The sequence below is a fragment of the Mobula birostris genome, chromosome 8 (assembly GCF_030028105.1).
Source record: "Mobula birostris isolate sMobBir1 chromosome 8, sMobBir1.hap1, whole genome shotgun sequence".
Taxonomy (NCBI): Eukaryota; Metazoa; Chordata; class Chondrichthyes; order Myliobatiformes; family Myliobatidae; genus Mobula; species Mobula birostris.
The window spans coordinates 47,408,172-47,421,116 of NC_092377.1; the positions used below are offsets into that span (position 1 = coordinate 47,408,172).

A 12,945-nucleotide genomic window follows, 5' to 3' on the forward strand; every position below is an offset into this window, starting at 1 on the left:
TGGAGTGAGAGCAGATGTGCGTGAAATGGGGGAGATGCGTTTGAGAGCAGAGTTGATGGTGGAGGAAGGGAAGCCCCTTTCTTTAAAAAAGGACACCTCCCTCGTCCTGGAATGAAAAGCCTCATCCTGAGAGCAGATGCGGCGGAGACAGAAGAATTGCAAGAAGGGGATGGCATTTTTGCAAGAGACAGGGTGAGAAGAGGAATAGTCCAGATAGCTGTGAGAGTCAGTAGGCTTATAGTAGACATCAGTAGATAAGCTGTCTCCAGAGATAGAGACAGAAAGATCTAGAAAGGGGAGGGAGGTGTCGGAAATGGGCCAGGTAAACTTGAGGGCAGGGTGAAAGTCGGAGGCAAGGTTACTAAAGTCAACGAGCTCAGCATGCATGCAGGAAGCCGTGCCAATGCAGTCGTCGATGTAGCGAAGGAAAAGTGGGGGACAGATACCAGTATATGTTTGGAACATAGATTGTTCCACAAAGCCAACAAAAAGACAGGCATAGCTGGGACCCATACGAGTGCCCATAGCTACACCTTTAGTTTGGAGGAAGTGGGAGGTGCCAAAGGAGAAATTATTCCGTAAGGACTAATTCCGCTAGACGGAGCAGAGTGATGGTAGAGGGGAACTGATTAGGTCTGGAATCCAAAAAGAAGTGGAGAGCTTTGAGACCTTCCTGATGGGGGAATGGAAGTATATAGGGACTGGACATCCATGGTGAAAATAAAGTGGTGGGGGCCAGAGAAAGCAGGATCTCCCAGTGGCCACACATTTTAATTCCACATCCCATTCCCATTCTGACATGTCTATCCACGGCCTCCTCAGCTGTAAAGATGAAGCCACACTCCGGTTGGAGGAACAACACCTTATATTCCGTCTGGGTAACCTCCAACCTGACGGCATGAAGATTGACTTCTCTAACTTCCGCTAATGCCCCACCTGCCCCTCGTACCCCATCCATTATTTATTTTTATATGCACATTCTTTCTCTCACTCTCCTTTTTCTTCCTCTGTCCCTCTGACTATACCCCTTGCCTATCCTCCTGGTTCCCCCCGCCCCCTTGTCTTTCTCCCTGGGCCTCCTGTCCCATGATCCTCTCATATCCCCTTTGCCAATCACCTGTCCAGCTCTTGGCTCCATCCCTCCCCCTCCTGTCTTCTCCTACCATTTTGGATCTCCCCCTCCCACTTTCAAATCTCTTACTAACTTTTTCTTCAGTTAGACCTGACGAAGGGTCTCGGCCTGAAACGTCGACTGTACCTCTTCGTAGAGATGCTGCCCAGCCTGCTGCATTCACCAGCAACTTTGATGTGTGTTCCTGGAGCAAAATGGTCAGCTCTGGATACAGTAATTCAGCCAGACATGCCTCTGTCCAGCATGCCAACAGAAATAATTTGGGTACAAGCAGACTGCCTCAGGATAAATAAATTCTCAAAACTTCCTCAGGTCCATGAGAATGGAGTGTCAATTGAAATGATAATCCTTCCATTAGAGATGATAATCCTCCCTATTGAGAGTTCCAAGGAGACACCCTGGAGAGTGAAACACTTCAACTACGTTCTATCACTTCCTGTGTATTTGAGGATGCAACAATTCTTAGGCATAAACTGTGCGATGCTTAGTACATAAAAAGATATGTTGCCATTTCATTGAGAACAGCGTTACTGTGATGTTACCTATGCAGCTGTAAGGTGGAAGCTCTGACACATGTTCAGCAGCCACCACAATGACCCAAGGGTTAAATTGTTGGAATGACACTGACCTTGACCTCTTTAGGCATAATCCGAATGTTTGGAACTTTTTTATCCAAGAGATAGAACATCAGAAATACTCAGTTTTTGAATTTATTACTTTTTCGACAGGTTATGACCGGAGCAATCTCCTGTGGTCGCTGGGAGATGAGTTAAGGTCAGAGCAGTATTCTCCAAAATCCATGGAGAGGTGAAGGAAGAATGCTGCCCAGTCTTCTTAGGGACAGGTTAAGGCAGGAATGACACTTCATGAACATACCCTCCTGGCCAATAGCATTCCCCCCATCCCTGCTCTTCCATTAAATTTCTGGTTGCTCTGCTGGGAACACAGAGGCCCAGCAGGAGTATGATCAATATACCTTTATTTTGGGAAAATAAAGGCATAAAGTACTGAGTTAAATTGTACCATAGAGGCAAAATTCAAAAGGGCAAAGAATGTAGGACAGAAGGAGCTATATTTAATGTGTGCAGCATTCAGAATAAGGTGGACGAACTCATGGCACAATTAGAGATTGGTCAGTATGATGTTATGGGCATCACTGACTTGCGGCTGAAAGAAAGCCATAGTTTTGAGCTTAACATCAAGGGATATACTTTGTGTCGATAGGACAGGCAGGAAGGCATAGGCGGTGGTGTGGCTCTGTTGGTAAGAGATGGAATTACATTTTTAGAAAGAGGTGGCAAAGGGTCAGAGAATGTTGAATCTTTGTTGGTGGAGATAAGAAATTGCAGGGGTAAAAAAACATTATGGGAATCATATATAGGCCTCCAAATAATAGCCAAGATGTAAGGTTAAGATTGCAAAGGGAGCTGGAAAAGACATGTGATAAGGGAAATGAGACAATTGGAATGGGAGACTTCAATATGCAAGGGAATTGGGAAAATCAGTTTGGTGTTGGATCTCAAGAGAGGGAATTTGTTGAATGAATGGCTACAAGATCATTTTTTAGAGCAACTTGTGCTTGAGCCTACTCAGGGAAAGGCTAACTTAGATAGAGTGTTGTGTAATAACCCAGATCTTATTAGGGAGCTTAACATAAAGGTACTCTTAGGAGGCAGTGATCATAATATGATTGAATTCATACTGCAGTTTGAAAGGGAGGTGCACAAGTCAGATGTATCAGTATTGCAAAGGAATAAAGGGAATTACAGAGGCGTGAGATAGGAGCTTGCTCAGTTGGACTGGAGGAGAATACTGGCAGGGATGATGGCAGAGCAGAGATGGCTGAGGTTTCTGGAAATTGTTCACAAGGCGCAAGATAGATAAGTTCCACAGAAGAAGTTGTTCTCAAATGCCAGGGGTAGGCAACCGTGGCTGACAAAGGAAGTTAAGGACCGCATAAAAACCAAGCAAAGGGCATATGAGGTAGCAAAAATGAATGGGAAGTTGGATGACTGAGAAGCTTTTAAAATCCAACAAAAGGCAAGTAATAAATTATAAGAAGGGAATAGATGAAATACGAGTGCAATCTAGCCAAAAATATAAAGCAGGATACCAAAAGTTTTTTTCTAGTTATATAAGAGTAAAAGGGAGGTGAGAGTTGATATTGGACCACTGGAAAATGATGCTGGTGAGTTATTAATGGGGCACAAAGAAATGGCAGATTGACTTAATTAGATTAGATTCAACTTTATTGTCATTGTGCTGAGTACAGATACAAAGCCAATGAAATGCAGTTAGCATCTAACCAGAAATGCAAAGAATAGTGCAAAATAACTGCGAATAAAAAGTAAGTGCTACAGCACACAAATACAAAAGTACTGAGACAGTATAATATGGGTGCATTACTGCTTAGTGCTGTGATGTAAGGTTCAGCAGGGTCACAGCCTCAGGGAAGAAGCTCTTCCTCTGCCTGCTGGTGCGAGAGTGGAGGCTCCTGTAGCGCCTACCAGATGGGAGGAGAGTAAAAAGTCCATGTTTAGGGTGAAATGCATCCTTGATAATGCTTTTCGCCCTGCCCAGGCAGCGTTAATGGCAGATGTTCTCAATGGTGGGCAATTGGGTGCTGACAATCCGCTGGGCAGTTTTCATCACATGCTGGAGTGCTTTGCAGTCCGATATGGGACAATTGCCATACCACACTGAGATTCAGTTGGTGAGTATGCTCTCAATGGTATAGCGGTAAAAGTCCGTCAGTATCCTGGGACAGAGGTGAGCTTTCTTCTTGCTCCACAGGAAACAAAGGCGCTGTTGCGCCTTTTTGATCAGGATGGAGGAATTCAGGGACCAGGTGAGATCCTCGGAAATGTGGACACCAAGGAATTTGAAGCTTGATACACGCTCCACTACAGCTCCGTTGATGTAGATGGGGAGGTGAGTGTGGCTCCTAGCATGCCTGAAGTCCACAATGATCTCCTTGGTTTTCTGGGTGTTAAGGGCCAAGTTGTTGTTCGCACATCATGCGGCTAGGTGCTGGACCTCGTCCCTGTAGGCCATCTCATCATCCCCTATGATCAGGCCAACCACCGTGGTGTCGTCTGCGAACTTAATTATGGAGTTAGAACCATGTACAGGAACGCAGTCATAGGTGAAAAGAGAGTACAGAAGAGGGCTCACCACACAGCCTTGAGGCACACCGGTGTTCAGGGTGAGAGTGGAGGAGGAGAGGTTATCTAACTTAACTGATTGTGGTCTGTTAGTCAGAAAGTCCAAGGTCCAATTGCAGAGGGATGAGCTGATACCAAGCTGGCGAAGTTTGGTGATCAGCTTGGAGGGGATCACAGTACTGAACGCCGAACTAAAGTCAATGAACAGCATTCTGACGTAAGAGTTGGGGCTGTCCAGGTGGGTCAGGGCAGAGTGAAGTGCCATGGAGATGGCATCCTCTGTTGATCTGTTGGTGCAATAGGCAAATTGATGGGTACTTAATGGGTACTTTGCATCTGTCTTCACTGTGGAAGACACTAGGAGAATTATGGAGGACAGCATGTGTATAGATGTCTCTCTTCAGCAGTCTTCATCATGATCATCATGACTCCAGTATTTCTACTATTTTTTAATGTTTCTTAATTGTACATATGATTTTTTTGTGTTCTATCGCTGAGCAACAGTAAACCATCTGATTGCCCTATCAGAGTTCTCTTTGGGAACTAGTTGACTTGATCAGCATTTCTGATCTGGCTATTGTTCATGATTGCACTTAATAAAAAAAAATGCCAGTGTCAGGGAGCAAGGCTGAATACCGTTGCTATTACAAAGGAAAAGGTGCTAGGCAAACCCAAAGGTGTTAAGGTAGGTAAGTCACCTGGGCCAGAAAGAATACATCCCAGAGTCCTGAGTAAGGTTGCTGAGGAAATAACAGATGCATTGGTCATAATCTTTCAATAATCACTTGATTCTGGCATGGACCCGGAGGACCAGAAAATTGCATATGTCACTCCACTCTTTACTAAGGGAGGAAGGTAAAAGAAAGGAAATTATGAGCCAGTTAGTCTGACCTCAGTGGCTAAGAAAGTGTTGGAGTCTATTACTACAGATGAAGTTTTGAGGTACTTGAAGACTAATGATAAGATAAGTCAAAGTCACTATGTTTTCTGTAAAGGGAAACCTTTCCTGACATCTGATAAGAGTTCTTCAAGGAAGTAATAAGCAGTGTGGACAAAGGAGGGGCAGTGGATGTCACTTTCTTGGATTTTCAGAAGGTGTTTGACAACGGCGCCACACATAAGGGGCTTAAGAAGATGAAATCCAATGATATTACGGAGAAGATACTGGCATGGATATTGGAATGGCTGACAGGCAGGAGGCAGCGAGTGGGAATAAAAGGGACCTTCTCTGGTTGGCTGTCGGTGACTAGTGGTGTTCCTCAGGGGTCAGTATTTGGACCACTGCTTTTCACATTGTTTGTCAGTGATTTAGATAATGGAAATGATGGCCTTGTGGCAAAGTTGTAGATGAAACGAAGATAGGTTGAAGGATAGGTACTGCTGAGGAAACAGTGCGATTGTAGCAGGACTAAGACAAATTGGAAGAATGGGCAAAAACGTGACAGAAGGAATATAATGTTGATGATAATGTATTTTGGTAAAAGGAACAATAGTGCGGACTATTATCTAAATGGGGAGAAGGTTCAAACATCAGAGGTGCAGTGGGACTTAGGAGTCCTCATGCAGGACTCCCAGGAGGTTAATTTATAGGTTGAGTCTGTGGTAAAGAAGGCAAATGCATATTGGCATTTATTTCAAGGGGAATAGAATATAAATGCAAGGATATTATGCTGAACCTTTATAAGAAACTAGTCAGGCCGCACTTGGACTATCATTAACAGTTTTGGACTCCATATCTCAGAAAGGATATGTTGTCATTGGAAAGAGTCCAAAGAGATTCAGGACGATTCCAGGAATGAAGGGTTTAACATATGAGGAGCAGCTTTGGGCCTGTACTCACTGGAATTTAGAAGAATCCATGGGGAGTTCATTGAATCCTACCAAATGTTGAAAGGACTAGATAGGGTGGATGTGGAGAGTATGTTCTCTATAGTGAGGGTATCAGGAACTAGAGGGCACAGCCTCAAAACTGAGGGGTGACTCTTTAGAACAGAGGTAAGGAGGAATTTTTTTTTTAGCCAGAGAGTAGTAAATCTGTGGATTGTTCTGCCACAGACTGTGGTGGAGGCCAAGTCCGTGCTTATATTTAAGGCAGAAGTTGATTGTTTTCTGCGCATCAAAGGAGAGAAGGCAGGTGTATGGGGTTGAGTGGGATCCAGAATCAGACATGACGGAAAGGCAGAGCAGATTTGATGGGCTGAATGGCCTAATTCTGCCATGTCTTATGGTCTTATGGTCTTAAGTAAGCTCCAGAGAGATTGAAGCTTCTAGGTTCAAAGTGGATGAATCCAATGAACTCTGTAATACAGGGGCTTATCCCTATTGTTCAAAAGAGATTTTCACTGTATACCCAACACTGTTCATATGTAAATCAGTTTTGTGTTACGCAGTGAATGACAGCACCACTGTGTGCTTTTGGTGTACAGTACATGCACAATATGCACAGAACTATAAGGCCAAATCCCTCAATATGGGCAAGATGTAATATAAATTACTAGCCATATTTCATTCTCAACTTTACATTCCAGTTCAATTAAGGTTGTATTGCAATACGTTTAATATATGAAAGTGGATGTTAGAATAAATATTTCAATATAAAGAATTACTGTAGCATGGGACCTTTACCATAAACGATTACTGAGTCTGACCTGTCATATAACAGGAATAAAATGTCTCTGAGAAAATTCAAATAAATATGAAGGAAAAGTCAGGAAATTGGAAAATTAAGACCTTGCCCTGGCCACATAGAATCACGGGGTATGGGATGTTTGTGGGGGAAGGGCACTGCCGCATCCTGCACCATGATATTAATGATTTGATGGTAAAGTACCCTAAGTAACTGACTATTAATTGTAAAATCAATTTGACAGTCTGATCAAAAAATTCAAGGAGCTACTAACGAAGATTTTGTTTATGCTCTTTGAATTTTGTGTTCCTGCACTCTAATTTATTCATCATTTGTATTTCACAATATATAGTATAAGCAAGAATTTTGCATTAATATTTTAGCATCATACTTTGCCAAAGCATTTCTTTATTTCAGCCCAAAAATTCTAAAATATAATTCAAGTTAATTGCTATGTAATGACTAAAGCTAATAGTTTGCAAAATATCTAAATATTTGATGCTCCTCTAATACTGAGCAGAAATAAATTAATGTGTTCTTATCCTTCCTCAGATCTGATGGGCAAATCAGCAAAATCTCGTAACTTGCTGCAGCATGGAAACACAGAAATAATACATGAGTGAATATGAAAAATACAGCTCATCATAATAAAACAAAGGGCAAAGATAGTAAAGCACCATAGACAATTACCACACCACTTAGTAGACTGAGCTGCCAGATTGATTGAAGACCATTTTTACTTGTCACGTTGCCTTTTATAAGGTGTACACCAAAAAAAGTAACATAGAAATGCATTGCACTTGAGGAATAGTTGCAATTAAAATAAAAATGGCTACACTTGTTAGAATCATAAGTGGCAATTTGTGGAAACACCAAAAAGGTGCTGAAGCAAGATTATGCTGCTTTAACAGTGCTAATTAAAATCAAGGGGTAATTTTTAACCTGGAGCCTGGAGTGCATTTGACACTGATCAGCAGATGGGACCAGTGTCAAATGCGTTCAGTAGCTTAACATTTTCTGGTGCACTGTTTAAGAGGAAACTGAGTGGAAAGAGATTCTGAAACAACCATTGGTCACGATATTTATAACGAGCACTAGACTTCTGCCAAGATTCAGGGAAATGTAGAGGAGGAACTGAGAAATTTACTGTGAGGCCACAGACAGAGATCCTTCAGAATTATCCCTGAAAACTGAATCGTTGGGATAGAAAGTGTTCAGCAATTGGAAAGAGAACGTGATTGGAAATTGATGACAGGCTAGAGAGAGAAGGGTATTGAGCAAGGTACATGGAGGATGAGATTTTCCTTCAGGATTTCATGAAGATTTTTTCTGTTCCTGGTCCATAGGATATTCTGAAAGAAGCATTTATGTTCTGAAATCTGTAGCTTATCTATCACTCTTGAAATTCTTAACCAATAGGAAATTAATTCCAGCAAATGGCAGTTTTTATTGTACTTTCACTGTAAAATTGAGATTGAGTTAAGCATTCCGTATCTTTACAATGAAATATATCAATATTCCCAGTATCTAACACCTTTAAAAATGTGGCTCAAGATGTATTCTATATATCTAATTTTTTAACCTCTTGACCTTCTATTTCCTTCTTAGCTTGTTGTGAGCTAGTATCAAGGTTAATGATTCTCCTATAGCATAATGGAAAAAAAGCATGCAGCTTTCTGTAATTCAAAAATTCATGCCACCGAACATCAACAGCATTCAAAAGTAGCTGATTTCACAGTATCTGAAATACATCTTATGGAAATGTTTGTTTGATGATGAATTTCAATAAAAAATAAATTACAAAAAAAAAAACAAAAGTAGCTGATTATACTGAATTGTAAAATACTTATGTAGAAAGAGGCCTGTTATCCATCACTGGCTTTGGAACAGGAATCCATATTGTTCCATTTTATGGTTCTTTTTAGATGCCCCATACCTTTTCTATTGATTTAACCTACTTTTGCTACACCTCAAAAGTAGTATCTTCCAGATGCTATTCACCCACATATCAAAAAAATGTGTTGCCATAGGTCTAATATGTCTCTCAGCTGTTGCTGAAATAGAGGAATCGAGTGAGATAAGACTGACAGAAGAAGCAGAACATATTTTTACCCCCTCCTTCTCAATTCTCCATCCCCTTTCCCCTCTCTCACCTTATCGCCTTGCCTGCCCATCGCCTCCCTCTGGTGCTCTTGCCCCTTTTTCTTTCTTCCATGGCCTTCTATCCCCTCCTATTAGATTCCCCCTTCTCTAGCCCTGTATCTCTTTCACCAATCAGTGTCCCAGCCCTTTACTTCACCCCTCCCTGCCTCCTAGTTTCACCTATCACCTTGTGTTTCTTCCTTCCCTCCCTTCTAGCTCTGACTCCTCATCTATTTTTCTCCAATCCTGCTGAAAGGCCTCAGTACAAAACATCAACTGTACTCTTTTCCATAGATACTGCCTGGCCTGCTGCGTTCCTCCAGCATTCTGTGTGTGTGTTGCTTGGATTTCCAGCATCTGCAGATTTTCTCTTGTTTGCGAATATATTCTTGTGTTGTGATACTAACGACAAATGTCCCTCCAAAATTTCAGCTTTAGCTCAGACTCTAGCAATTCTATCCCAGCATGTGAAGACAGACTCCGGCGGATTGAGCGGACGAGACCTATGGAATGTCCAACGGTCAAGAAGGCGGTCTCTGCAAGCGTCGTGGAACGTGTAGAGCAGGACAAGACACAGAAGACGTCCTGGTCATCCACTGCGCCTAGTCCCATCTCCAGCCGTCTAGACTCTGTCTTGCCACTGTATCCAGATGGGAATTGGGAAGACAGAGTGAGGCTCACGCTGCGCAACTCTCCCTCACTTAAATCCAAATCACACGCTAGTCTCGACACCATCATAATGGTGTCGAGGTCCTCATCGACGTCAACGATGGACGAACAACCAACCAGCAACTACTACTAGAAAACAGTCAAAATAATTGATGAACAGTGAATACTTCAAGTTGGCAATGGGATCTGCTACATAAATTGAGATTGGTTTGATAATGCAAGATTAAAGGAAAAACACATTTTTTACTGCTACTGCTCTGCTTGTAAAGTCATTTTTAAATATCAAAGCAATTATACAGGAAATGCCAAGATTTAAATATTGTGTATAAATAGGGCAGGAATATGACAGAATAACTGCATGTGAACTTCTGGTGCAATTCATTTGCTTACCAGGCATTCTTTTTCCTTCTCCAGACTTTCTTATATTACTAACAAGAACACTGAAATGATATCTGCTATCTGACTTCTGCAATGTGGTTAACATAGAAATGAGAATAACTTAAATGCCAGCTAAAAATACTGCTTCTTTCTTGCAATGGTAATCTGTGTTCTACTTTTCATCTTTGATATAAATTTCATCCCAATATTGCATTGCTTATTGATCTATGCACACAATTATAAGCTACATTATTAATAGAAAGCCACAATATTGATCAAAAACCTTGGTTTTGATCATTGGGGTGGGAACCGAAGTATCAGGGCAGCTCATAGAATGATCATGGGGAAAGTTGATGTTAACTCTACATACAAAGACAGGAACCAAAATGTTGAGCATGGTGGGACTAAGGTTCTGAGTTGTGTCTATTTCAATGCAAGGAGTATTGTAGGTCAAGGAGATGAGCCTATAGAGAACATATCAGCATGTGGAATTATGAAATAGCAGCGATTAGCAAGATAGGTTGCAGAAGGGACAGGAGTGGCAGCTCAACGATCTGGGAATCCGTTGGCTTTAGACCTGATGAGAAAGATAGGTATTAAAGGGGGAGGCATGGCATTACTGGTGAAGGAAAATGTCATTGCAGTGCTCAGAAAGGACAGATTGAAGAGCTCATCTACTGAGGTTATATGGGCGGAAATGATGAATAAGAAAGGATAACCACGTTAATGGGATTATACTATAGACCACCCAATAGACAGTAGGATTTAGAGGAGTAAACCTGTAGAGAGATAGCAAACTGTACAAGAAAATTAAGGTTCCGATAGTAGGATATTTTAATTTTTCACATGTTGACTGGGACTCCCATACTGTAAAAGGACTGGATAGAATAATGATTTGTGTAATAATGTGGTAAAATAGATCAGCACATGCAGATGATACCAAAATTGGGGCATAGTGGACAGCGAGGAAGGCTATCCAAGCTTGCAATGGGAACTGGACCAGCTGGAAAAATGGTCTGAAAATGGCAGATGGATTTAATGCAGGCAAGTATACAGTGTGCACTTTGGGAGGGCAAACCAGAGTAGAACTTACTCTCAGTGCGGTAAGGCATTGCGAGGTGCAGTAGAACAAAGAGATCTGAGACAGATCCATAATTCCTTGAAAGTGGCATCACAGGTAGACGGGGTCATAAAGAAAACTTTTGGCACATTGGCTTTCATAGGTCAAAGCGTTGAGTACCGAGGGCCGGGGGGCCTATTCCATGCAGTATCTCAATAAATAAATCAATCAATCAATCGGAGTAGTGAGTACAGGAGTTGGGACATTATTTTGAAGTTGCATTTAACACATTGGCGAGGCTAAATTGGAGTACTGTGTGCAGTTCTGATCATTTATCTACAAGAAAGGTATCAATAAGATAGAAAGAGTACAGAGGAAATTTACAAGGATGTTGTCAAGACTTGAAAGCCAGAGTTATAGGAGGAAGAATGAATAAATTAGGACTTTATTTCCTGGAGCTTAGGAGAATGATGATGGTATATAAAATTATGAAGGGTATAGATAGGGTAAATGCAAGTAGGATTTTTCCACTAAGGTTGGGTGACCCAAGAACTAGAGGTCGTAGGTTAAGAGTGAAAGGTGAAATATTAAAGGAGAACCTGAGGGGGAATCATCTTCACTCAAAGGGTGGTGTGGAATAAGCTGGTTGTGGAAGTAGTGGATGCAGATTTGATTTCAAATATTTAAGTGAAGCTTGGATAAGTGCATCGATGGGAGGAGTAGAAAGGGCTATGGTTGAGGTGCGTGTCAATGGGACAAGGCAGAAAAAAACAGTTCAACATGTACTAGATGGGCTGAAGGGCCTGCTTCTGTGTTGTAGTGCTCTATGATTCTGACTCTAAGAAGATGTATCTAGATTGTTGGCTGATTCCTGTCCTGAAAAGCAACAGCAAGTGTTAAGATTAATCTCAATTCCATCTATAAATGACAGGATTTAATGTCTTCTCCTTAATTAATCTTGTCTCAATTGTTGAGCCTTTTGCTTCTGAATTGTGCTTTTCAAACATGATACTTGAAAGCGGGTGGCCATTTCACAGCGGTATTGCATTGTTGGAATTATATGTTTCCAGGAAAATATCATACCATCTCAGTTCTTCCAGTTTAGAAGAAGATAGAGGCAAATATGAGCGTCTACAGAAGACCACAATTATTCCTTTTATCACTATTACCAGTGTCTGGCTATTTATTATAGTTGCTCAATGTGAATCTTCCTTTATAAAATTAGGCTGTGATTTTCATCAAAAATAAAAATACTCCATTCCACCTTTTCTCTACTCAGAGAGCAGGAGTGTTCAAGTTTTCTCTCACATCCCACAGGTGTGCTGGTGGTTTAACTGCCCACGATAACTTAGAAGTTATATAGAAGTGGCAGGGGAATTAAAACCTTAAAGACAATAGGTTGCAGAGCTTCAGGGAAACAGGAGAAATGGAATAGGACTGATGCTACTTGTTTGCAACTTGCATGGACCTGTTTGCAGGAATGGTTGTAACATGTGCATGCTGCTCAGTAACCACAAATTCCAACATAGCAGTATGATGGAAATTGGTACAGTATTATAAATTAATTACACTCTGATAAAATGAAATTATTTCTTATGAGCAAGTAATCTGATTTTTTTCTGTTTAAATCAATGGTGAGAAATGCTGCACACAACAGAAAATTCCACATCCACACCACTTTTCTGATGTATAAGATTCATCTCCATCTTTATTGGACATCTTGGTGTCAAGCTGTTTCTTTACCTGGACTCACCCACAAATGTAATCTGTTGAC

At 41.4% G+C, this 12,945-nt stretch overlaps 1 protein-coding gene across 2 annotated transcripts in view; it reads right to left on the reverse strand.

Annotated features, from left to right (window-relative positions):
- kcnk2a (potassium channel, subfamily K, member 2a) overlaps positions 1-12,945 on the reverse strand; it is a 131,829-nt gene that overhangs the window by 2,498 nt on the left and 116,386 nt on the right. The window lies entirely within an intron of this gene.